Source organism: Dermacentor silvarum, chromosome 6 (genome assembly GCF_013339745.2).
Source record: "Dermacentor silvarum isolate Dsil-2018 chromosome 6, BIME_Dsil_1.4, whole genome shotgun sequence".
NCBI classification, from domain to species: Eukaryota; Metazoa; Arthropoda; class Arachnida; order Ixodida; family Ixodidae; genus Dermacentor; species Dermacentor silvarum.
Window position 1 is genome coordinate 107543465 of NC_051159.1, and position 26198 is coordinate 107569662.

The window sequence follows — 26198 nt, forward strand, 5'->3', positions numbered from 1 at the left end:
TGCCGTTCCTGTTTCTTTACAGTAGAGTTTCGTAGCCGTTTTCGTGCAGTGGTGTGCGGTGACGAGCTGTGTGTCAATCAGAAACGCAACCTGTGGCGGAGCCCAGGATTTTTGCTTCGAAACGTACCGTGTTTTTCGGGAGATACTCCTTACCCTTTGTATAGTCCACTGGGACGAACTTTGGCTGATATTAGGTTGTATTAGCTTGTCTGGAACCAATATTTTCGTAAGCAAAAAAACATTATTCTTTCTTTCACTCATTCATTCATTCCCATTCATTCATTCCATCCTTGCTTTCTTCCATTCTTTCATTCATTCATTCATTCATTCGCTCTTTCATTCTTTCCTTCATTCATTCGCTGATTCATTCTTTCCTTCATTCATTCGCTGATTCATCCTTTCATTCTGTCTTCCATTCTTGCTTTCTTTCTTTTTGTCAACTCAAAACAGTGCCTGATCTTGCCACCCTTAAAGCAGCATCATAGTAAAGCAGACATAGTCAAAGCAAACACTTCAATATATACACAAATCAATACTGATGTATAAACAAAAACAAGGAAAAGCAGACCAGACCAGACCAGACCAGACAGACAGATAGACAGATAGATTCGCGCATATTCAAATATAGACCTCTACGCAAGTGCAACCGTAACATTGCGTGCGAATTTGCGTAATCATCTACGAAAGCTTAGCAGAACAAAAATTTTGACACCTGTGGGGTATCTGCAGTATTTTTTTTTTTACAGAAATCAGTCCCTACCTCGATGTCCCACCACCTTCTTTCGGTATCCATTGATGGCAAACATTTCAACAGCGCAGTTTAAAGCGTATATTTAATTTACATTTGGAGAAGTTGGTTTAAAATATGTGAAGGGGGCACAAAAAATAATACTAGATTGTTTCGTTGCGGCTGAACGAAACGCTACTTATATATTGATAATAATTCTACTGCAGTCAAGGCAGAGCAAATATGGAGGCTTCTCGTGACAGCGTATACGTTGGCAGCTCATACATGTGGTTTCATTGGCAAACAGTTTATAAATTGGCCAAATGATGAAGAATACCCGAACGGGTAAAATTAAACTATTCCAATCTGTTTTAACAGCAAAGCTGTTTAACCTGGGCGTTTGCCGTCACTTGTACGTTGGAAAACCTGACCGAGCGATGACGTCACGTGCGTCACCTAGCAACGCCTCGCACCAGCTGATGTGAGGTGTTGCTAGGCGACGCAAGTGACGTCATTGCTCGGCCAGGTTACCACCCTCTCCCAGGTTACCCTCGCCACAGCCAAGCATTACGGAGCCTCCCAGTGGCTGCACCACCCTCGCCACATGCGCGTGCTGCAACAGCCGCGCCACCGCTGGGATGTGACGTCACTGCACAGGATAAAAGCTTCGTGCAGCCGGCTCCGCGGTAGCTCAATGGTGAGAGCATCGCACGCGTAATGCGAAGACGTGGGTTCGTTCCCCACCTGCGGAGAGTTGTTTTTTCATCCGTTTTCATTTCCCTTAATTTATCATTTCTTTAAGTCATTCAGTAAGTACAAGTAATTTCCCCTATGTTGTCCTTGGTGTCTTTGTTTGTTGGCTTCCTGAGCTACCTCTAACATTTTTAAGCGATCCGGTCATGGGGACTTCCACGGCCGTTTTTCTGCGACGGCGCCGCAGTACTGCGTGAGTGCTCCAAATTTGAAACGTAATTACGTACAGCTGTTGAATAGAACTTACGTGCGTATACTACAGTCGATTAGATTTCTTTGCGTCTTTATATTTGCCAGTAACTCGTAATTTTAATGTGACGCTCTCTTGGGATTCTCTAGCGGGATTGCTTGGTGATTGTCTGGCGGATCTCGAGCACAGCGCAGCACGCTCACGTGGAAATCGCGCGTCTGGCGTCTTTCGAGCACTGAGCTCGTGGAAGTCTCGGGCCTGTCGTCTCTCGAGCCACATTGTGGCTTCACTGATTATACGGGCTGCAGGGAGAATATTTGGGCAGCATTTATTTTTTCATTGCGCAATCTCGTAGAGGACAGAATCAATAACGTGGCACATCTGACGCAGTTTTAAAGTATACTGCACGTGGCGATTAACGCCCAGCCAGCATTGGGCGATGCACGCGCGCTGCACTGCGGCTGCGCGAGGGCACAGGGCCCTTTGCAAATCCTACCCAACCTACCTGGTCCAACGACCACCACCAGCATCTTCGGACCACTCTATGCTCTGACCACAAATTTCTAATCACAAAAACGAGCGAAAAAGTTAAAGAAAGCTCTTCGCCTTAGAACTCAAGCACGAATGCCTCAATCTCGCCAAGCGACGCGCTCACACGCAAGTGTCAAGCCTTTGCGCTTCACATATAGGCATTACAACGAAGTTGCAGCCAAGATACTATAGGGATAGCGTGAGTTTATACGGAGTTTTCGCTGAGTTCGTGTGCTTACAAGATATACTGTGTTGTAGTAGCATTTAGCATTGTGGTCGGCAGTGAGATAACACCTTCGTGTGTCTACTGATGTGCCCATAAGGTTTCGGGATTCACGGACGACATGGAAATACGCAGCAGGTTACACAGGAAGGCTATCGCTGACTACGACAATTATCTTCCATAGTATTTGCCATATTTTTTTTTTCTTTATGATCAGGCCATGATCACACGTATACTGTTCTCGTGCAGAAGCCAACCATACTCGCGGACAACTTTCTGTGGCAGTGAAGGCAAAGCTACGGAGGAAAAGTGTGCACAAGTGAGAGCGCTTCTGAAAAAAGTCCCGCGTTTAAATCCACGTTAGTGTAGGCTGTGGAATAGAAAACATAAACACCTTATTAACAACAATTAAATAAGACAGAACACACCACTGAGTGTAAAAGTTTGCTTATCTGAGCAAACGCGAAACCGTCGCACGTGTAAGCGGCATCGATTCGGCGTCTGTTCCGAGCAACCTAGCGCCCACGTTCTGCGGGATTGTCCGGGTGCCCATGCAGCCATGCGCGGGAGCCTCTGTCAATTAAATACCTACTACACGAAGACCTGCGACCCTGGAGGAGTGGCTGGCGGACTCCTCCCCAGACTTTATGAAAGCACTGCTCATGCACCTCGGGCCTGTCTGAAGATTAGGCCTCGCTCTTTTTAGTGGACTCGGACTGGGGTTTATCTTTAAATAAAGTTGTTCTCTCTCTCTCTCTCTCTCTCTCTCTCTCTCTCTCTCTCTCTGAGGATGGCACGTGCGTCCCGGGCCTGTTTCCCACATTCATTTTTCCCTCGTGACATCTAGCGCTTTGAGACGCTGTGTTAGACTACACCAGCCTTCAGGATCGGCCCAGTCTTTTCCGTTGCTTTCCTCGTAGCAACTACCGCTACATAGACGCTGCGCGACGTTGTACTTCGTCCATGATTGGTCTAGGTCGCATAAGTTCTACCGTTTTCATTTTTCCCCGGAGCACAGATGTCATCTTCGCTTCAACGTATACGCCACATGATACAGACATATGCGCGTACGATTATATAACACTTCGTCACAGAGGACGTCACAATCCGTGTTCTTTTCGGTTACGCCCATTCAGTAACTATGCAGAACCCAACAATCGGCTTGTAGTAAACTCACGGCGAACAGACTAAGTAGAAACCTCTCCGTCGCCGTCACACGATCATTTTCGCCACCGTCGTTGTCTTGCCGCTGTCATCACGCACATGTGTGATGTCATCACACACATGACGTCGAACGCAAGCGACAATGGCGGACTGCGGGCATACCGTCAGCGACGTCGTGCTCTCCGTCGCAGCCGAAAGTGTAACCAATAATTGAGGAATACTTCAACGAACCGTCTGGATTAACTCAGTCATAAACACTGGGGCCACGCGTTTCAGTTTCGCTGGTTAACCGTCTGTACGGAGCGCTTGGGCGGTGATTTTTTAAAATCTTGTTTACAGGGGTAGCTGTTGCGGGCTCACTTCCCCAGTTAAGTTCATGTTCGCCGGTGCCACCAGCGTCTGGCGCCGCCCATCTCTGCAATGCCAAAACGATCCCTTTTGCTTGTATGTTGGAAAGAAATAAAAGTAAAGAAATATAAATTTTTACTGTGCCACGAAGATTCGAACTTACGACCAACACATGGTCAATGTATGATTTTACTTCTCAGACACTCTGCCGATGCTTTACAGTAGTGTAGAGTACTGTTCCTGGAGAGTGCGATCGCGCCAGCAGCTGCCACGATCGGCTAACACCCGCTCAACATCTGTGCTCTGGATTCCTGTTCTAGTGCGTCGCCTTCCCAGTTGTGAAGGCGGTCTTATATTAAGTTGTCTTCTTCTTCGTGTAATGACAATGATTGAGCCAATCTGTTTTGTCTTGATCTGTGTTCCCATATTTATCGGATAGCACTGACGTTGTTTTGTTTTCTTCAAGGATAGCGTGAGGCCATATTAATGGGGTAGCCCAAATATAAATTTTGGGAAACCCGAACGAATCCAGCAGTAAGAAGGTAAAGGGTGCTGTTAGACGAAGCCAGTGGCTATAATAAGTTCGTATAGTTAGGAAGAAAAGCCGAGGCCTTCCACTTCACCACCGAGAGGGGCAACTTCCTTTTATTCGCAACAATCCTTTTACATCACGAAAGGATATTGTTCGCTCGCATCTCCTAAAGTTCACTCCAACAAACACCGCACGAAACACTCTAAGCCTTAGTGCTCATTATATTCGACCACCTATCACGTCTGTGCTTCACGTTGTCGGCGGAACTCAATTTTTCACAGAGAGTGAGCAACTTACTTTATTTGTATCGTCTTGAGCAGGCTCGTTATGAAAGCATTGCGCTTATTGTTCCTTACGACGAAAACTTTGTTTTAAACATCTTAATTATTCCAGCTGATTTCCGTGGACATGCCCTCACTTACAAAAGAAAGTCTCCATAACATTAACGTCGTTATAATTTTCAAAACTATCAATCAGGCCTTTTTAGCTCCGATTTATTACCGAGTTACGAAGCGTGACGTGTAAGCATCTATATGAAGCAATAATCGGTTCGTGCCCTCAATGTTTTGCTGATCAAGTGTCCGACACGGAAGTCACGCGTTTTGAAGCAAAACTTGTTTCACGTCGCCTTATCTGGGACACAACGCACGGTTCCCGCAGATAGCCGGATGCAATAACGCTGTGCAGGTTAGCCGATTCCTCTTCAGTCGGCGTAAAGATGCAAACTGTCTTTGCCAGTTCTTTCCAGTATTGGCAAGGAAGAACCACGGACATGAAAATGGCGGCTCAACTGAACCCTCTGCTTACACGATGTGACTACATTTCACTTCATTTTGCCGTGTATTGCGACACACAACCACTTAACGACACACGACCACTTAAATGCGCTGTGTTTCGACAGAAATGGTAAAGCACTAGCTATTCTTTTCTCTTAATGCAGCCGCCGATAAATGACTTGTGTAAATGCTCTGAACCGGTAACTCTAATGTTTATATGAAAAAGTGCGACCTGACAGACCACATACTGTATATCGGGATTTACATACTCCGTAATTATGAGGACTAACTATAAATTCACAATGGATCATCCTGCCACCTTGGCTTTCTTTCAGTGCAGTCTTCGGCGCCTTAATAAGATAATTATTTAACTGTGACTCATTAATCGACAGTCCATGAAATGCTTTTTATCAATTAAAAAGGTAAAAAGAGGCAATATGCTTTGGTAACTTTAACTATTCGGAAAGCTGCGAAAACTGTTTCCCGCGTATTCACAAGGGAGTTATTAAGTTATAATGGTTCATATAAACTGGAGCGGGCCGACACGTACCCAGCTTGCCATCGGTGAAAGTGACAGCCCCTTGAATGACGCACAACGAATCAGTCCCGACAAATGACAGGCTTCGCAAACTCAACCTTGGTTTTAATGATAGACCCACCGTGTTCGCTGACTGGATATGGCGTTCAGCTGCCGAGCACGAGGTTACCGGTTCGAATCCCCGCCGTGGTGGCAGCATTTCAATGGGGGCGGAATGCAAAAAAAAAACAAAAAACACTCGTGTATTCACTTTGCACGCAACTTAAAGCACCTCACGTGGTTCATGTTAATACAAGTCCTGTCACTAGAGCGTCTTTCAAAGCCGCACATTAATTTTGGGCATTTAACCCCTCCACTCAGTCAATCGATCAGATTATGCCAAAATCGGTTCGTGCGAACAGTCTACCAAAAATCGTAGTATGCTGCACGCCATTAACGAATGCCAGCCAGCTGAGAACAAACAGTCCGTCTGTATACCAACCGCTTCATGAATTCGGACGCTGGATCTGTTTTCGTGCCAAAGTGGAGCTATCAGAAAATATGCACAAAGCTCTCTGCTCTACGGAATGAGCTCTGTAAAGCTACTAGCTCAGGAGCATAGTCATGTGCTAGAAGGAGCAAGTGGATTCTGCGACAGAGGCGGGAAGGGGTCAACTCGAATGATAATGTCCCGACGAGGAAGTTTCGTTTGAACAAATTTATCAGCGGCAAGGTACGGGGAAGGTTGTCTTGATGCCAATGAACAATGTGGGTAGTGAATTCGCTCGACGCAGGAAAATAATTTAAGAAAAAGATTGGTGCAGGCTAGGAAAGCTGTTCTCGGTTGTGCTTGCAAGCAGAAAACCACGGTCACATAAAGTTATCACTGGTCCCTATCACATGTACAAGCACACGTTGGCATGAAAACCATGTGGAGAAACGAGAAATATATTTCCGTAACATTCTGCTTATCATGAACGAACAATCAGTAATTAAGATGCACTGAACACTGAATAAAACTATAGTTGCGGAGGATGCAATGCACCGTAATAATAGGTATAGGTAACACACACAGGAGGTCCACGACAGACGACTATCGAGTCCTACCACAACTCGGAAGCGCAGGTCCACTGCGGGCCCAAGTTCTTTGGTTTCACGCGGCAGCAAACTCGTATGCCCGCCATAATCCGCTGTCTTCCCAAATTTTTAAAAAAGAAAGCCAGAATGACGCAGAAAATAATAAATGATCCGTAGCAACGACCGTAATGCGAGTAAGTGGTAGGAGCGTGCTACAGCAAGCGAGTAGTCCATCTCTGTTAGCCTTAGGAGCTCTGGGAAAACCCCGGCGGGGCAGAGCACGCCATATATGTGAGCACGCCGAATAGATGTGAGACTCGTCCGTTTGTCTCGTCGCCGGCACCCAGCCAAGGGTGACCCGCAGGTCGGATGCCGTTGCTTCTGCTTCGTTCAATGCTGATACCAGCCGAGAAACTCTTGTTTTCCCTGCTCGCTCGAGCCGTGGGTCGGTCAGTCAATAAGAGGCTTACGTGACTCAATCGAAAAATCCCTGTCGCGACTCGCCTGGCTTCGGAGGCGGCAGCGAGATTGAACGGCGAGAAGAGAAGCGCTGTCGCCTCTTGCGACGGTTGTGAGACCGCTTTGACTTCTCCCGCTTCAAAGAATTTGAAATTCGATTTATTTATTTTTTATTTTTTTTTCAAGGCCAGTTGTTCGACTCTATGTTCTTTCCTTCGTCAAGTCTCGTGCACCCGTTGGGTGGCCCGCTTTGTTCTTAACTCCATAGAATTTTCTCTTTTTTTTACTTCCTTTTTTACTAGTACTTCTCACTTGTAACTTCTCGCAAAAGCGGTGCTTTTGAATGGCTAGCTCATCAATTTCTACCTTAGCGTTATGGACACACGGAGATGAGGTTTCGCCGTATCTGTTTAATTTTTCTCCTCCTTTCTTTTTAGATGCGAAGCATCTTATGGCGGGGGGCTTTGTCCGTCCCTCCCGCGGCGTCCCACACCCCCACAGCGCATGCGCGTCCCCTCCCCCTCTCTCTCCTCTCCTATCGCCCCCCCTTTCTCTCCTCTAGGAATCCGGAGCGGCGCGCACGACAGGTGGTGCGACAGCTGCATACTCCGCTGGGGGCGCCACGGTAGTTCCGCGGTATGAAAATGACCGAGCGCGCGCGCCTCATTCTCTCTCCTGTGCAGCACCGCGATGAGCGCTCGGGCCGCTGCCGCGAAACCATCACCCGCTCAAGCTAACGATCTCCCCGCTGCTTCGCATCCACACATGGTTCCCTTTAGCGGGAGATGGAGTAATTTTTGTTTCACTTGCGTTGTTCCAGTCCATTTGCTGCAAGTGTAATCTTGTTTTCGTACACATCTTTATTGTGCTCTCTTTAGGTAACAATGTGAGATATGCGACATTCTAGTCATATTTTGCCATGTACCGGCACTATAGACTATGGGGAACTAGGTATGAGCTAGGACTATAGAATATAATCAATCGGGTACAAGTAATTATGCATGGAAAAGTCCTGTTGAATGTTGCACACTCTAAATAAACATAATAACTTGCTGGAATGAAGCGGCTTCAGATAGAGAGAACTGAAATGAGAAAGACTTCACCTATGTTGATGAGATTGATGCAACAATGCTTTAATTTCTTTTATGGCGCTGCATTTCTCGGGGTGAAGAGGAGCCCGTTATTTCATTTACTAATTTTTTGGCGTTCTGGTGATGCAAAAGAACAAACTTCGTTTTTCCATAGTTTTTTTTTTATCCTTAATTCCTCTAGGCTGCCTGAGAGGGTGGCTGAGAGGGTGGTACAAGTTCACAACCAAACATCCTTCGAGAAATGTGCTCATCATTGAAACGTAAATGGGTACTACGCTATCACAGAAAACGTGGTACCAAATCGACGGTACAATTAACTGCGCAGCAAAGAGGGAAGTCACCCTACCACCTACAAACACGTGTTGTACGACATGTTCCGACCATCAGGCCCCCGTTATTATGGCACCTGATGTGACAGTGTGACGAAATGCAAAAGATCACATTCCATCGAGAGTGGCCAAACTCAAACATTGTACCCATCCGAACAAAAAACATTATTCTTGCATTTGAGAGCATCGTGTGCGACGCTTCGATCGTTCAACGCACAAGGCCTTTCGTTTAAATAAGTTTGCTTACTCGCTCTCTCTCATCTCTCACGCACACACACGCACACACACACACACACACACACACACACACACACACACACACACACACACACACACACACACACACACACACACACACACACACACACACACACACACACACACACACACACACACACACACACACACACACACACACACACACACACACACACACACACGTTGTGGCGCCATTTTCAGAAATAAATTGACCACAGTACGAGCTCTACTGTTTCCTCTGCTCCTATCTTTTTCAAACGCCGCATTGCATGTGGAAAACGTGCCTGTCGAACGCAGCAGCCTTCCGCTGTGCTGGAACTTCACGAACACCAGCTCCCTTTCCATTCAGTGGTTACTGCCCAATTATTTTTTTTTTTCAAACGTGAATGTCTACACTTCACACCTGCGTCCGCTGCTCAACGACATCGTAAACGTTTTGAGTGATCCTTTCCACGGATCACTCAAAACAAGTTGCCTCACTTGCAGCACAATTTTGTGCATTTACCACGAACGCGTCAGTAGGGAGGATACAAGACGTCTCCATTGATTCTGGCGTAGGGACTCCACTAAAGCAAACCGATAGCAAGCAGGTGCCTACGCTGCTTTGGAAGCCTTCAGTAATGCATCAGGGGCAGGGCGTGGTGACGCTTTTTCGGCATTTATGCTTGTCACTCGCTAGCACGTCGTCCGGAAGGAGGGAGAGGGGGCGTACGTTGTTCGCCCTCATAAATCTCTCCGTCTGGTAGGGAGGCCCGTCCCGGCTTATCGGCCAGCTCGCCTGACAACAGAGCCCGTGACAGCGGGGAAAGAAAAACAACAGAAAGAATACAGAGGAATGAAGGAAGAGGGTAGGGGGGGGGGGGGGGGGGGGTGAGCTATAAGACGGTCTCAAAGAGGAGTAGCTATATAGGAAAGGGGTGCAAGCTCGGCCTTGTAAAGCTCACAATGAACAGCAGCCAGGCGTTCCTTTGACTTTATTCAGCGGGGCGCGTAGACCAGAAGGCGTTGATTAAATGCCCGTCACGCTCCTCCACCTCCTGACTCCCTTCCATTCCTACCGCGCCTTCGTTTCCAGGGCGCTCGAGGCCGAGACCCAGTGGAGCATAGCCAGTCTAAAGCCGCTCCCGTGGCAGGGCTGCGCCATTACGCTTCACGGTCCAGCTGTTGCAAGGAGCCATGCAAAAATGCTGCCGCTAAATGCACGAGCGCGAGAGGTCCCGCTGTGACGCGAGGAAGCCCACACTCACACACGCGCGGTCGCCACTTGTTTACGATGTCGCTGAGCAGCGGACGGAGGTGTGAAGTGTAGACATTCACGTTTGGAAAAAAAACAGGAAAATAGCTGTTATTCCATACATCCACCAAACTTCCCACAATCTAAAGAAGATTGGAAAACGCGTAGGCGTTGATGTTGTGTTTTCAGCTCCGCTAAAACTTTCAATCCTTTGCAAGAAAACAAACCCGTGCAATATTAAAGAGAAGAAACCATGCAAGTTTCAACACCAGGATCGTTTTGTCTCTTGTGACGAGGGTGTCGTATATCGCTTGCGGACGCGAATACATTGGACAGACTGGCAGATGCATAAACACCAGACTAAGAGAGCACAGCAAGAATGTAAGTGACGGTAATCAGCAGGCCAGCTTGGGTTACACTGCCGTAAATGTGGTGATAAGACCACGCGTCGTCGTACCAATCCATGCAAGCCTAAGTTCAAGAAAAGCGGGATTGTATCTCGACACAGAGATCAGTGCCTCAGAGAGATAATTGAGGCAGTTAAGATTGCTCGTGCGGGAGAAATGTGTGGTGAGCATGCCATTACTAACACTGACTAAGGAAGAACTACGGTGTTTAGATGGTTGGTGATTGGGTCTATGTTGATATCACCTTGTGCCATTCATGCTGACTGATGTTTCTTTCCTTATTTCCTTGATTTTCCTTTCCTGCTGACGCTTCGTATGTGTACATATACCTAGCACCATCAGTCGAATAAACAGTTGGAAGTCAGCGCTCTTTTCACTCTGTCTCTATCGTCGTCCCTTCCTTGTTATTTTTCGCACTGTTACACAAGTTGAAATGAACCAACTAGCCTAGCAAGCTACCATTCTGCAATACATTAATGACAACATGACATAAATTTGCAAATATGAGCCTTTACCTACGATAAGCATGGGTAGCCTCTAATGATGCTGAACTAGGTGAGTTCAAAGCAGACGTAATAAAAATTTCCTGGCAGGAAAGAGTCTCAAGGCATTAAACTGGGATATTTTTTTTAAAGCTAACATGACATCAAGGAACACCGTGTCACTGACAAGAGAAAGTCATCATGTAGCTTCAGATGGATTAACAAGGCATCATACTAATTGTACAGCACTGTTAAGGAGGTCATTTTCGCGAGAAATCGTGTTGCACTTTCACAGCTGTTTATAACGGTTGGACCATGGTCCGTGTACTCTATCTTGCGATAACAGACACCAAGATTACCACGAGGTGTCTTTTACTGATGGTTAAATTGTGGGTATCCGTTGAAGATGTGCTCTATATACAGAAGCCTCTCGGTAGTCACAATATGCGAAGTTTGAAGAGGACGTTTTTACATGTGCGATAAAGAAATCGAAGCCTGAGGAACACCTCGAGACGTAGACGATGTAATTTTTTTATAAGGTTCGTTCAATCTTGACGCTTGGCGAGAAGCGTAGAGATGTATTACGTGTACAAGAGAGACGATTCCACCGAGTTGTCAAATCACACGGCACCGCCTTGTTCAATGAACCTATAGCTCTAATTCAATTATTGACATACGGCACTGGTATTGAAGACGATGGGGATGGTGTAGCACACAAGCATAATAGTTATTTTTTTCACGCCGAAGTTCGCAATATTTGCCTTTTTTGTAGGTAGTAAGAATAGAAAACTGTCGAATTTCCACTTCAGAAGAAAAAAAATACGGCACACTTCTGCAACCTTGCAGAACCACAATCTAATCTGCAGCGTAGCTGTTAACGGGACTAGCCCTGCCACTTACGCATCATCCGCCCCGCAGATCCCTTAACAACAAGCAATCTTCAAGAAACTCATCCAATTCCTGCTAGCAACTATTAACTGTGGAATTTCACCAGCATGCTCTTCAAGTTAGAGTGTTTTTCCCTTGCGCTGTTTTAGCCCGATATACCGAGTAGTTCTCTTGTGATGGTTTATGCGGCCACAAGATTTGCCGTTTAATTCGCCATTCATTCACGAGCATATTTTCCAAGTACAGTGTAATACAATTTTTCAAGCAGATCTGCTCAGTAGTTTCTTACAGCAAGCGATTCAGTCTGCAGGCAAGCCTTACGGCCCATGTCAATCTGCACAATATTTACTATTCCATGTGATTCCCTCATATATACTACAACTGAAAATATGGCCACAACCTTATTTAAGGCTTATGCTCTATTCGTAGAATTAAAGATCCAGTCTTATGTGCAAAGTATTTCGGTTTCTGTCACGACGCTTCTTTGAAGCCCAACATGGCTTGGGCAAGCACCTAGCGAAAGTATGTGATAGTCCCCGTTATATATATCATTGCCCTCTACGCTTGAAATTTTATCTATACAACTTCATTGTCGCTCTTCAATTTCTTCAATTTTCGTTCTTCGGATAAATGCAAACCGTTACAAAGTAGCACTTGCGGCGTTTAAGTTTTCGGTCAGTTCTAGCCGCGATAAACATTTCCATGCAAAAAAAAAACATACTGCTCAAGATATTCTTTGGGTTCTCGTAAGAAGCAGTCGTTTCACGCGTTGTGACAAACTCGTGGTTATACGCAACAAATAGCGATTCGATTGCGTCTAACTGGTCCGTTTCATTTCCGCGTTTAGTTCTTATTGTTCTTTCCGCATACCTATTCCATTCCTTTCTGACGTATACCAAGTAAGACGCATCGAGAATGACATCTCAGTAAACTTACGAAACGGCTTGCCATTGAGTAGAAAGTGCAGGATGCTTTGGCTCTTCTTTGCCAATAACTTTCTTAGCCTCTTTTTTCGTGGCTGGTCGGCAGTCGGCAGTCGATGGTTGGTTGTCGGTGGTCGGACTTGGAAAGGGAAAGTTTCTCACAGGCTGTCCAGCGTATTTATACAGACTATGTTGTCCCGGTCATAATCGTGGGTCTGCACAAAAAATCACCGCCCCTCCCACTCCTTGAAGATGGTCGAACAGCGAAGCTGCGCATTCACGGCCGCTTGGCTGGCCCGAACAGCGCTACTTGCTGGGGATGGGACGCGTCAGCGTCCACGAGCGACGGCGTTCCTAGCGCGTTCCTCACGCTTTTCTTCTACGACGTTAACAGACAAAAGTCTTGACTGAAGCTCCGTATATACAACCAACGCTAACGCGAGCTCCTCTCATACCGCACTCCTCCGTTGACCTACTTTTTTCCTACACCGCCATTGGTTAGCACGCCTCACGCTCTCCCCCTCCAACGTGAGTATTGAACGGCACGACTTACATCAACCCGCCTTACCGTTCTCCTTTTCATCTGCACGCTCTCACAGCATTCTCAGAGGGGGAAAGGGGTCCCTCGAACCCCTTTCCCCCTGTTGAGCTCTTCTTTTCCTCTCCTCTCCAGCTAGGTCACGTGGCCCCTTTTTAGCGAACTGCGACAACGACGGCACAGGTTCCGCATAAACAGCTTCCCAGTAAAAATTGCCCTTTGAGAGTATCTTTCTTGGGGTTATTTCGGCGTCAACTCGAAGACATTTGATAGATCTGAAGAGACGAAGATGCCAGACTCTTCGTACATGTTTGAGACATTTCACCTTTTGTTCGTGCGCCATTTCCGGTCATAATAACTAAATGGAAAGTCGTCGGACTTTCAAGCTTAATAAAGGCTCGTGTAGAGAAATAGCTTCGCAGGCTGTTACTGGAGTACGGCGATAAGAAAAGAAAAACCGAGCTCTTCATTTACTGTGAGGGCCCTTTTGCTGAAACACCATTTATATCCCTAAACGACGTCGTTAGCCACTGATGACAGTCGTTTTGACCCGCATCTGAACAAGAGATTCTAATGCGCTGCCATGTTCCATCCTACATTATGTTTACTGGCAATCATATAAGGAACTGCGGAGCGGTAAAGGTCTTTATGAAGAGCTCAGCTTTCGGAGTTTCTGCTACGAGGCAAGGTCAGCGTCTGCTGTAATAATCTATTTTCCTTACCGAAACGCTCAGTGTTTTCTTCCTGCCATCTTCATGACTGGAAAGAATCCCAATTTATCTTAAATTCTGTCTTAGAAGGGATGAATTGCTGCTTCCTCGTGCACTGTATACATAAAATTCAAATGTTAGCATCTTCCCTATAGTGTCCAATGTGTCGCCGTGTTTCAGCGCAAACACTAGCTGAACACAACGACGAACGTTGTGCAAGCATTCACACCCTGAAGAATGTTAACGCAACCGTAGTAGAAACAAACGGAACTTGTCGCATTTCGATTGTGCTGTCACAATATACGACCCACGATAATACAATTACACTAGAGCCCATTATGGCACTTCTGTGACCAGAGGCGGGAAAAAAAAACATCCTGTTGAAAACGTCCAGATGGGGGGCGCAACTGAACTATACATCCGAGTGAACAAACCAGAAAGCAAGTATGGAAAGACACCATTGAAGAAAAAGCCTGCAAGGTGTAGTTCTTTTCAATCGTTTAAGAATTTCGATAAACAGGCTCCCTGACGTTGGCCGATTACCAATCGCATTTTTTTTTCTCAGACGTGCATCTCTGGCAAAAAAAAGTAATACACGGTATTCAATACAATCTCAACAGACTTTCTGTTGAGGTAACGTTAAGTCAATAGAAACACAACATAAAATTTATAATGATTGCTGTATGGCACTTCTTTTGTGTGGGTTAGAGCGTAGCGATATGAAGGTGTGTGTCATAGGCTGGTAGTTGTATACCTGCGTAATAATCGAACCATACTTCACAAGAGCGCATGTAGGGCTGTTTAGAGCTACTGTATATGGCTCCCTTGAGGGCTCCCGTAGGGAGCATATACAGTCACTGTAGCACTGTTACTGCTGCTTAGCGCCACCTATACAGAAATCACGGGCGCTGATTTATGCTTAGGCGTGACTACTCACTGTTCTGTCATGGGCTGTTTGGTAATGAAGGCGTATTGGCTGATAATCGCTCCTTTTCTCTACTGCTCTCGCAGCCGCCAAGGAGGGCACGATCATCTGCAGAGACAGTGAGTTGGCTGGAATTTGTCGCTGCAGTGCACGGCGATACCAAAATGCTGGAAACTGCATATTACGGTAGAATTGGCGGAGGGATCCCAGGAACCTGTGAAGACGAGTACGCTTGTTGCTTCTTTTGAGTCACGAACGTGTTCGTCAGGAGAGTGGTTCATGTCCCACAGTGTTGTTCCTGACCATAATTTTCTTCAAAGACACTAAAAAATAATTTTACGCCTACAAACCAAACCGAACTATACGCCCAGGTGGGGAAAAGGATTGCCTATTGCAGCCTCCGCGATCAACTTCAGAAACATTTTCAGAGCTAATTGCGGAGGCCACGCTCCGCTGTGCTGAGTACGGTGAACGCCACCTAAGTGGCGTTGGTAGTGCTTCTTGATGCCAGCGTCCCTTCGAATGCTGGCATCGAGGCGTCGTAGTGCTGAGACCACCGAAGCGTTCACTGTCGGTGCGCGTTAGTGTCATAATGCAGTACTTCTCTTTTCTGCTCGTAGGCGGCGGCACCGCCCCGAGCAAGAGCGCGGGTACACGGAGGAGTGTTAGATATATAAGGCGCGTCTGTGTAGCTCTCTGCAAATGCGTTTGTGGCGCAATGGGTTAAACGCTCGGCGATCTATCGTCGCGGACCGAGAGGTCGTGGGTTCGATTTCCAAATTTTGCATGTTTGTGGAACTTTTTCTTCTGGTTTCTTTCTTTGTATTATGTTCTATGACGTATTTTCGTGACGGAAATACGTCAGTGAAGTCTTGGTGGACCCCGGCATAAAACACTTTCGTGTTAAAAGATTGCGATCTCGAAACAAGACCAAATAAACGGCTTGACATTTCTAAATATAGCCATAAACGAGTACAAAACTTCATTCTGTGAATGAAAAATACGTTTTCGACGCTACTTTTCTACTCGGCTCGGGAGGTTGGTTAGAGTGCTATGAACACTAAGAAAAATTCCCCTAGATCTAAAGGCGCTTTCGATTGTACAGAGTCACGCACAGCGAATAGCTTGTCGAGAAACTATTTCAGAAGAGCGGCTTATTGAAGCAGCAATGTTTCTAACCGCATAATCCTTTAAGCATACATCGCAATGACCCAGGGGTGTCTAATTAAGGAGGTTGTGCGGCGAGAATGTATAGTTCACGGTGGCATGACGTCCTGTCTTTATCAATATTTAACGAATAACCTGCACATGCGTCTTACACAACATTAACTACCTAAGGCAACTTGCAGCACACAACGCCAGTGTAATGCCTCTGGAGTAATTCATCGTTACTTAAGCGTAAAACTTGCTCGAAGCTATACACTATACTCACCAACAGCTGTGGTATTCAATTACACGCTATAGTAGGTGCTGTCACGAAGGTATTGAGCGATTACTAAACACAGCACCACAAAGATTAGGCGGGGATATTTCTGTGATAATACATATCCAGCGGATGACGTCAGAGCATATGTGTTTCACCCAACCAATAAAATAACTAAAACTTTCCTATCACATATTTTTTGCCAACTTGAAAGGGTACCATATGTCGTAGTTACAAGACCGAAACAGCCAGTACGTACAGCATGCCTGTTTGCTAGAAACCGTGTGCCTAGCAGTAGTTTTGAGAAATACGTACTCAAAGCGCATGGTGAAATGCACTTCAGTTACAGTTAATAGAGAAATTCAGATTAGGTTGCCTAGCTTTGGGGAACACACAGACCGCCAGACGTACAAAAGAAAGCAAAGCGAACGCAAAAGAATAACGCAAAGGGCCCACAGTGAAATTTGTGTCTCCCAACGCTTAGCTGTGGCTTCGGTCCCAGTATTATAAAACTCTCTAATATTTCTCAACGCTACACTTTAGCTTAGTGAGTCCGAAAGTAGAAGTTCACTGTGGTCCCTATTTTCGACGAACGCTCGAAGCGGGATCCGGATTCACATGAGGGTCAATTCTTATCGCAGCTTTTATCGCAAATCGCTGGCGAAAACGGCCTCGGGGAGGAATTCGAAAATACAGTTGACGAGGACGCAGTTTGGACTGAAAATGTATGGAGAACGCACGCACGGCAATACTATATAGAGAGGCATTACCCAACAGTTCACTTTCAGCTTCCTATGAAGGTATAGCTCGGGGATGAAATAGCATCATCGAAAGCTCAACAAAACCTAGAGGCTCGAACGAATGAAAGAGATAAAAAAAGTGTGTGTGCGTGTGTGGGGCGGGGGGGGGGGGGGTGGCAGAGGGGTTACGCCACCGCAATCACAGCAAAGAGTCCTGGATGTATCCTCAATGCGCAACTTTGCGTAACTTCCCGACGCCTAAGCCCCGACGCATCGCATCGAGCTGCCGACCCGAATCAAATTTTGCCACACCTTTCCTTTTGTTTTTTACGCTGTGCCTCAGGAACTGGGTGCGTGTTTGGCCACAGTAAGCTAAAGCTGAGAAAAGCTCGCCCAACACTTTTCTGTCTGTCTGTCTCTCCACACGCCCAAATTCTTCTGATGCTCTGCTCACTCTATCCTCTTTCTTTTGCTTGTGAATCGCCGGCATGTGTATTGTCTTTCTTTCTTTAGTCCTTCCTTCCTTTCTTTCTTTCTTTTTCTTTCTTTCTTTCTTTCTTTCTTTCTTTCTTTCTTTGAGGCGTTGTCCTTTTCTGCAAAACTTTCTGCTCCGCCGATTCCGAGGTCTCATAAATCTCGCGAGATAGTGCCACTCGGCGCATTCTACTTTCTTAGCTCTCAGAGCCCAAACCCGTCTCATTTAGTCTTCCAAATGCCTAGCATTCATCCAGCGGACAGTGCAAAATAGTTCACCACTGGGTGTCATCCGCGTCGGAGCGCATTCAACTGTACGTGCTGTGCCGCGAAAAGCTCATGCGTAAAAAGAACGCGTGCCGTTATGCAATCTTTTTCTTTCTTTTTTTTTACCCCATTTCAGCCCTTCCAACAAAGCCAGAGAAAGTATTTCATTCTTGTAGATCTTGGTGGTATTTATGTATTTATGCCCGTCGGTTGACAATATCAGAAGCCGCGTGCGCGCAAATAGTGTGCATGTGGTCGTACGCTCTCTGAAGGCAAGTCATGTTGCGGTGTGTTCCGAATGCGAGGGCGCAAGTCGGCACTGCGCTCTGGGCGCTTCAATCAACTAAGTGACGTTCCGGTGCACGTAGGTCCTGAAACTAAGGGCTGCGATTGCATTTTCCTTTCTTTTTGGAAATTATACAAAGTTTGTCACAGGGTATAATAAAAAAAAATTAACTGTCTAAGTCCTCTTAAGCCTGTTTATTTTAACTTAAAGCCAACGATTATGAGCAAGTTCTAAATGAGGCAAGAAGACGCAGAGCTGTACCAAACGAGAGAGAGATATATATAAGTCATAATGGAAAGGCAGCGAGGTTAAACCGAACTGCTTTTTAAGCTTATGATGTGAAAATTAGTGCAACCGAAACGTGCGAGGGTAAGTCGTCATTGGTACAATCTGCCCCTCTCCTATATAAACGGGACAGTTCCAGCTATGTCTTCCACCTCGACATCCGTAAATCTTGCTTGGAAATCTACTTCAAATGGATTTTCAAGAATGACGCCAGTGTAGAGATATGCGCCATGAAACTCACTGTAAAAATCCACTGTTGTTCCACTTCCTTTTTTTAACAAAACGCTGTTTTATGCACTGAAGCACAAAAGTAACTGGAACGCCCATGTATGTCGTCTCACACTTCGGGAAATAATATCTCGAAACTGGTGTAACCTTGGAGGTTCATTTCAGGTGGATACGTCTTGCAAACGCACCGGCTGCAATCTGTAAACTGCAATATGTGCCGTAAAGTAATTATTTAAGAAGTTAAGTAGTGAATTACTGTTAATTAGTTGCATATGTGTTTTGATTGCTCGCGTGAGTAATGTCTGCCTCTCTGAATAATGCAGCTAAGGGCTAGAATTATGCTATCTGCCACGGGTGGTTTTTAAAAATTCCGGAAACTTCGAAACGATCCCGTATTGGCTCGCTGTTCAGAACTCGATACATATGGTATGCACTGTAAGCATCGATTACCATTAGAACGTGATGCTAAGTTAACCGTGCCTACCTTCAAGAGCTATGCAAGATGCGAGAACTCGAAACCGATACAGGTGTCAAACGTGCCCTGACTACATTGAGCACGAATACGTGTGCAGGAGCTCCGCCTCCGTGGCTTTCGCTTTGCAGCCAAGAAAAGTTGTACGGAGATGTATTTCCTTATTCTATGTCCCTCATCTTTCTCGTTCCATTCCCCGGTGTAGGGTAGCAGACCAGCCACTTTCCCGTTTAATAACCCTTCTTTCTCTTTGTCTCTTCTATATCTAATTATTCTGCTTAGTTCGAGGCCACGTCTCCTTCATTTTTTGCACGCGCCCGTGACACACATCGCTCTTTCCATCCGCAGAGCGTCGCTTCTGTGCTCGCTCCTAGTCCTTCCAGAAGGACAGCGATATAATGTGGATAGAATCATCAACCGGTCAGCAGTCGAGAGAAGCAAGAGACGCAAATGCAAAGAGGAGATTCATAGGACCGGATCCGTTACAGGCATAGGTAACGGTACAAGATAAATATGGAAGTTTTAGGAAGAGAAAAAATATTAAGGTGATGTAAACAAACTGCTATGCTGAATAGCATGTATAGCATGCCTGATTAGCTCAAGCGAGCAAGGTCACTATTTGTCCTCGCCCCGTTTCAAAGGAGATGCCAATAAATAATCATCATCATCTTAATTGTGCACATGGTGGTTCAGTGCGAACAGGTTGGCCCCCCTTGCTTACAGAGCCCTTGCTTACAGAGCTGGGCTTCGCGGGCGAAGACTGTGTGGTAGACGCAGTGGTGACAGAGAGGACGAAGCTGTGCATTGAACGCTGGAGGGCGCCAGCAGTCCCTAGTCGGACGAGGGCAGCAGCAGCAACGCTGTAGTGAAACCCATATAAGCAAGGCAGCGCCAGGTCGTGGTACATCTCTACACATTTAAAAAAACGGTGCGTTTCTGGCAGCACCAGGATTCGAATCCAGTACCGTGCCAGTACATCCCGCATACGAGGCGGACCCTCTACCATGCCACCAGCGCTGCGGTTAATCGAGGGAATAGGCTGCGCAGTGACTCCAGAAGAAAACTAGCATGCGCTAATGTGCGTTTGCACGAACGCGCAATTACAGCGCGAAGTGATACACAAGACAATAGTACCAAACTGCTAATTTTTAGCCTTGGCACGAGACGCTTGCGGTCAGTGGTTACAGCATCGGGCTTTTGTGCACGAAGATAGAGGGTCTGGTTGCACCTTCAGGCACGCATTTCTCTATGCTTATTTTATTTTTGTGAGCCATTTGTCAAGACAAATGTAACGACACCATTGATCTAAGTCATATGCTCTGGCGTTGCTCCGCGTTACGCAGCGACAAGGACAACACTGAAGAGCGGTGGGACGCAGCTCTACGCAGTCTCACATTAGATGAACAGCTATGGGCAGTCCAACGGGCCCGCGAAGCGGCCGATAGGCTAGGCCTTTCGGTCCCAACGTGGGAGCGGCCCGCTTCGGGCTAGGAATCTAGCGCGACCCAATGGACCAAAATAAAGTTTTTCCATAAATCCATTTGTCAAGACAGAAGCAGAGACATCCAGCAGCATCCACAGTCAGTGAATTCCGGGACGATTCGCAAAGAAAGGTTCTCTTTAAAACGAGTAGCTGTGGCATCAGCTGTGGCGATTATAGAAAGCTAGCAGCACGGGCAACCCTCCAGGCGCACTGAAACCTGCCACGAATCAGGCCACGTTTGGCGTGTGCTGTTCCCAACACTCAACACGCTATCAGCGCGTTTCTCATGGTTATGCAAGTGAAAGCAGGCAGAGAACATCGGCAGAGGCGGTTGCCTTGCGAAGGCTCCATGTCGGTGATCAATTACCCTTGCTTTAGCTTGATTTTGGTTTCACTCTAAGTAGGACGCGTACCGCTATAAGGCAGCAATACGCCCCAAGGTGGCGGTAGTGGTAATTCCATCAAGAATGATGTGGAATCAGGAAATGCATCTAGAGTCACGTCATTAAAAAACATGTTCTTTCTTTTAGGCACCGATTCGGGCACGCAGTGATTCCACACATATTCCAGTGTGCCTAATGAATCCCTAGAAAGCTTTTTGCTTTCCCCACGTCTATCTCGGCGAAATAAAACTAGCAACACAATCTCGGCGTATCCTCGAAGAGTGCGCAAGCGGCGACCACCACAGTCGCAGGATTCGAAATCAACCCTCGCCGCTATACATGATTGCTCGACTGCGCAACGAAGACGTTTCTGTGGACTTTATTTCGTTAGGCGTGAGTTTAGGCAACATTTCATTTCAAAGGTCATGAAGTCAAGCACTATAAATCAAACCAAACTCAAATCGAATTTCATAACTGCTCAAAAAAGGTTCTTGAGAACTGAGCTTTCATCTTGCAAAAATAAATGCCGAAAGCCTGTCTGCGATTTCGTTCCAATATAAACTCCGAATATGCTGAACTTCACTCGTACACTCGAGCTCAATCGATGAACCAAGGTTTCGAAATAGTTCAGAAAACAATCCCAAATAGCATCTGCAATGCTCGTACCAATTTCATTTCCTTCCAGAGCAAACATCGCTATGGTTGTATACAGTTCTCTTCAAGACAACGTGAATCTGTCATATTTGTGAAAAAAGCCCTCCTTTACAATAATAGTATTGTTTGAACAGCACAGTGCCCCCTGGTGCGACAACGTTTTTAGAGAACTGAATATATAAACGTAAAGAAGAATCACCATTATATAAAAATTTAAAGAGCACGTACAAGGGACTAATAATGTCTACGTCATTCGAGACAACCCCACTACAAAGATATGTGGGCCGTTGACCATAGCTGACTTGAGTAGGAACGAAGATACGCGTAATAAGCGCAAACGTAGCAGTGGGCACAACTGGTGCCTGATTGATGGGCCCCTTGGACTACCAGGAGTAGAACGCGACGTTTTTAAATGCGAAGCATTTCTTGGTGAACATTTGCCACTTTGACAGTACCTATATATATATATATATATATATATATATATATATATATATATATATATATATATATATCTAGCCGCCTACGTCTTCGTGCTCTCACGGCCGTTTCGTTAACCCGGTATGCACCAAAACTGGCATAGTATGACAAGAGTGTACGACGAACATAAATGATACGTCATGACATCAATATCATGACATGTTTGTCATGTAGGTCATCAACCATCTGCCTACGTCTTCGTGCTCTCACGGCCGTTTCGTGAACTTGGTAGGTATCAAAATTGACATCATATGACAAGAGTGTAGGACGAACATAAATGATAGGTATTGACATGAATCTCATGACACGCGTGTCATTTAGGTCATGAAACAACAGCCTAAAATGACAACGACCCAGCGAAAGAAGATTAACACTCAAAAACCACTGAAATGGGTTTGGACGTGGGTACTAAGTGAATGAAAAACTAAAAGATGATTGTAGAAGCCATAGTCATGGGCATAACCCAGAAAAAATTACAATGACTAAGCGATAAAAGATTAACAATCAAAAACCGCTTGAATGAGTTCGGACATGTGCACTAAATGAAGGAAGCATTAAAGGATAATGGTAGAACTAGTCATGAGCATGACTCATCAAAAATGACAATGACTCAGAGAAAAAAGATTAACACTCAAAAATTGCTGAAATAGGTTCGGACGTTGGTACTAAGTGAAGGAAACACTAAAAGATGTTGGTAGAAGCCATAGACATGAGCATAACCCAGAAAAAATGACAATGACTAAGTGAAAAAAGATTAACAACCAAAAAACCACTGGAATTGGTTCAGATGTGTGCACTAAATGAAGGAAACACTAAAGTATGATGGTAGAAGTCATAGTCATGAGCATGACTTACAACAACGCCAGTGACTAAGCGAAAAAAGATTTAACACTCAGAAACCACTGAAATGGGTTCTGACGTGGGTATTAAGTGAAGTAAACACCAAAGGATGAGGTAGAAGTCATAGTCATGAGCATACCTCAACAAAAATGACAATGACTGAGCGAAAAAAGATTAACACTCAAAAATTGCTGAAATGGGTTCGGACGTGGGTGCTAAGTGAAGGAAAGTGGTAGAAGTCATAGTCATGGCCACGACTCAGAAAAAGTGACAATGACTCAGCGAAAAAATATTAACGCTCAAAAAGCAATGAAATGGGTTCGGATGTGGTACTAAGGGAAGAAAAAGGCTAAATGTTGATGGTCGAAGTCATAGTCATGAGCATGACTAAGTCTTTCGCCTTAATGTCTCTTAGGCGTAAATAAAGGGACTCCTGATGACTCAGGACATGAATGTCAGGACATTCGTGTCATGTAGGTCATGAAAGCCGCCTACGTCTTGGTGCTCTAATGGTCGTTTCGTTAACTTGGTAGGCTCTCCGGACACTGCTTCGCATAGCATCGATTCCCACATGGCGTGGGATCTGCCGGATTTTTATTATTATTATTATTTTAACGCAGTTCACAGCAACCCGAGGATTGAGCATAATCTTCAAAATTTAAATTCTAGAAATGCTCAGAAAACACATCTAGGCAACGACGTCCTCGTCTTTTGGGCAAAGACGTCCAAGATGCAAAGACGTCCAATACATGTGAGCAAAGACGTCCAATACATATGAATTCATATGCAGCAATATGGCCGGGACAGCTAGCTGCAGTAAAACTATGCGAAGAGCTAGCGTTCAAAGCGAAGTTATTTACTGGGGGAATTTGCCATTACACCGATCTATAAATAGTCGCCGCTCGTAGAGAAGTCTGCCGTCTTTATCGTGGGGACTGTCGGTAATATGTCTGGGGTAATAAGGCGACCGATACTTATCGTTATATAACAATTGCTATACGGAAATAATAACTTTCTTGTTTTGCTCTCGAAAATTCGAAATTGATATCATTCTTTTTTCTACGAAGTTTTCTAAGATTTACGCAAATTACAATCTTCGCGAGTCCCACCATTGCTGCTTACAATTTTTTCTTTGGCACTCATATCACACTCACGAATTAACTTGTCCTGACTGGTAATTTGCAACGTGCGTTTACTGCACGCTGTCATGTGCATTGAGCGCTCCCTCCTACCTCTATTCGAGGCTGTTCGTTAAGCCGCTGGTTTCTCAGAAACAGATCACCTTTGCACCACCTTGCGTTATTAGTCAATAGGTTAAAACAGGACGCCGACCAAAATCCATTTCGGGTCCCATGCGGGAGCGGGGTTCGCCTCGCATTCCATCACTACAGAATCATTTTATTCTTATGTCTGCTTGCCCCCTTAGCTTGCATGTGGTATATAGGAATTACGGAATTACTTCACACTCTTTTAACGCGCACAATGAACTCGTAACTTGATGCGTAGGCCTGGCCATGAACAGCACTGTAACGTGCGAAATTTACATATATATTCTAGAATGTATATTTACGTGTATACTGCTAGCGACTTCATTTTAACAGCGGGGTTGTTTAAGCCGGCCGTAAGTCCGCAACGCGTCGGAAAAAATGTGGGCCGATCCTGGCGGTAGTGCAGAAAGGGTCCAAGCGCAATGACACATATCCGTGCGAACTAGCGAAGCTGAGCCTGGCTAAGTCTAGCGAAGCATGGCTTGTACTACTTAAGCTTAGCCAGTAATCGATAACCAATCGATAGCCAATTAATACCTAATCGATAATTGATCAATTATCAATAAATTCCGGGAAATGTTGGGGATGACTAGACAGTGCTTAGCCTAGCCCAAAAGCCAGAACTATAGCTAGGTGCCCATCAGCTCCGTTGTCTCTTGAGCATTGTGCCTATAGTGGAAGCTACGCTAATTTGTTTTTGTTTTGTAAGTGGCCAAAATGAGGGATGTGCCTGAACTGCATGACAAGCGCCATAGGGATACTCAATTTGTTTTATTCCATTACTTACGGCTGAGCTTCGGTAAGAACATCTCGAGAATATTTCTTGGTGCATATATGTTCGCCCATCGCACTTTGTGTGGCCCATATTACCAGAAAACGATCATGTGCTGTCGCACCTACAACTGTTGCATAACGTACATACGTCCATGTACATTTTCGCAAGAAATAAACTTTCGGGCAAGTTGGTTTATCAACGACTGCAATCGTACTTTTAATGCAATAAATACAACAAACTTCTGCAATCATAGCATAAAAAAGGACGATCTTCAATTGAAACATTCAGTTGCCAGTCAGCGCTGTGTTCTGGTCTGCCTTTCTTTCTTTTTTTCTTTTTTGTCGTCCCGTTTTCGTGCCTATGCGAGTACGCCATATTCCTGACATGACCTTCGAACACTATCATCCAGAATTCATGGGAACTGCTTTCGTTGCAACTATAAATGTGTGGCGATCTTGCGCTTTGCTGAACTGACTAAAAGCTTCTCCCTTCCCCGTGTCGTATTCTGCATTGCAAGTAAATATTTAAGAGTAGCAACGTTAAGCATAGCTCGTACGTAACTGCCATATCGATCAGCACAAAACTCGAGCCTCTTCGCTGCCAAGCGATGATCCCGAGCTCTTTATTATAGATACCAGAACGCCAGGTGTCACCGTACGGCTTTCGCACGCCACGACGCGCGCAGCACGATGCGTCTTATTCATCTCGCGCGCTGTGAATATTTAACAAATCACGGTCGCTGCAACTCGCAAAAGGCTTCCACAACTCAAAAAGTCCGCTCGGTGAAAGGAAAAAGCCCTCGCTTTCGATACCTTGACAAATTGAAAACGATGTTGTCATGCGCTGCAGGAGATATACGCGGCCCTGTTAAAGCAGCACTTAGATACGCCACGAGTCCGGTAAAAGCATCCGTTCATATAATATTGACTGCGTGCGCGATTTGTTGCGTGCGAGTTACATAACGGCAAGTTGTCTTATGCGGGGGTGGATAAATGTTTTAGGAGTTTCAAGAGTTCATTCTCGGGGGGGGTTTTCCAGGAACCACCTTAATGTTAGAG

The 26198-nt window shown here is 45.5% G+C and overlaps 1 non-coding gene across 1 annotated transcript; it reads left to right on the plus strand.

Moving 5' to 3' along the window:
• Positions 1-1407: 1407 nt before the first annotated feature.
• Positions 1408-1479, plus strand: Trnat-cgu (transfer RNA threonine (anticodon CGU)). The gene has a single exon. It is a non-coding gene; the product is annotated as a tRNA-Thr (tRNA).
• The last annotated feature ends 24719 nt before the right edge of the window (positions 1480-26198 follow it).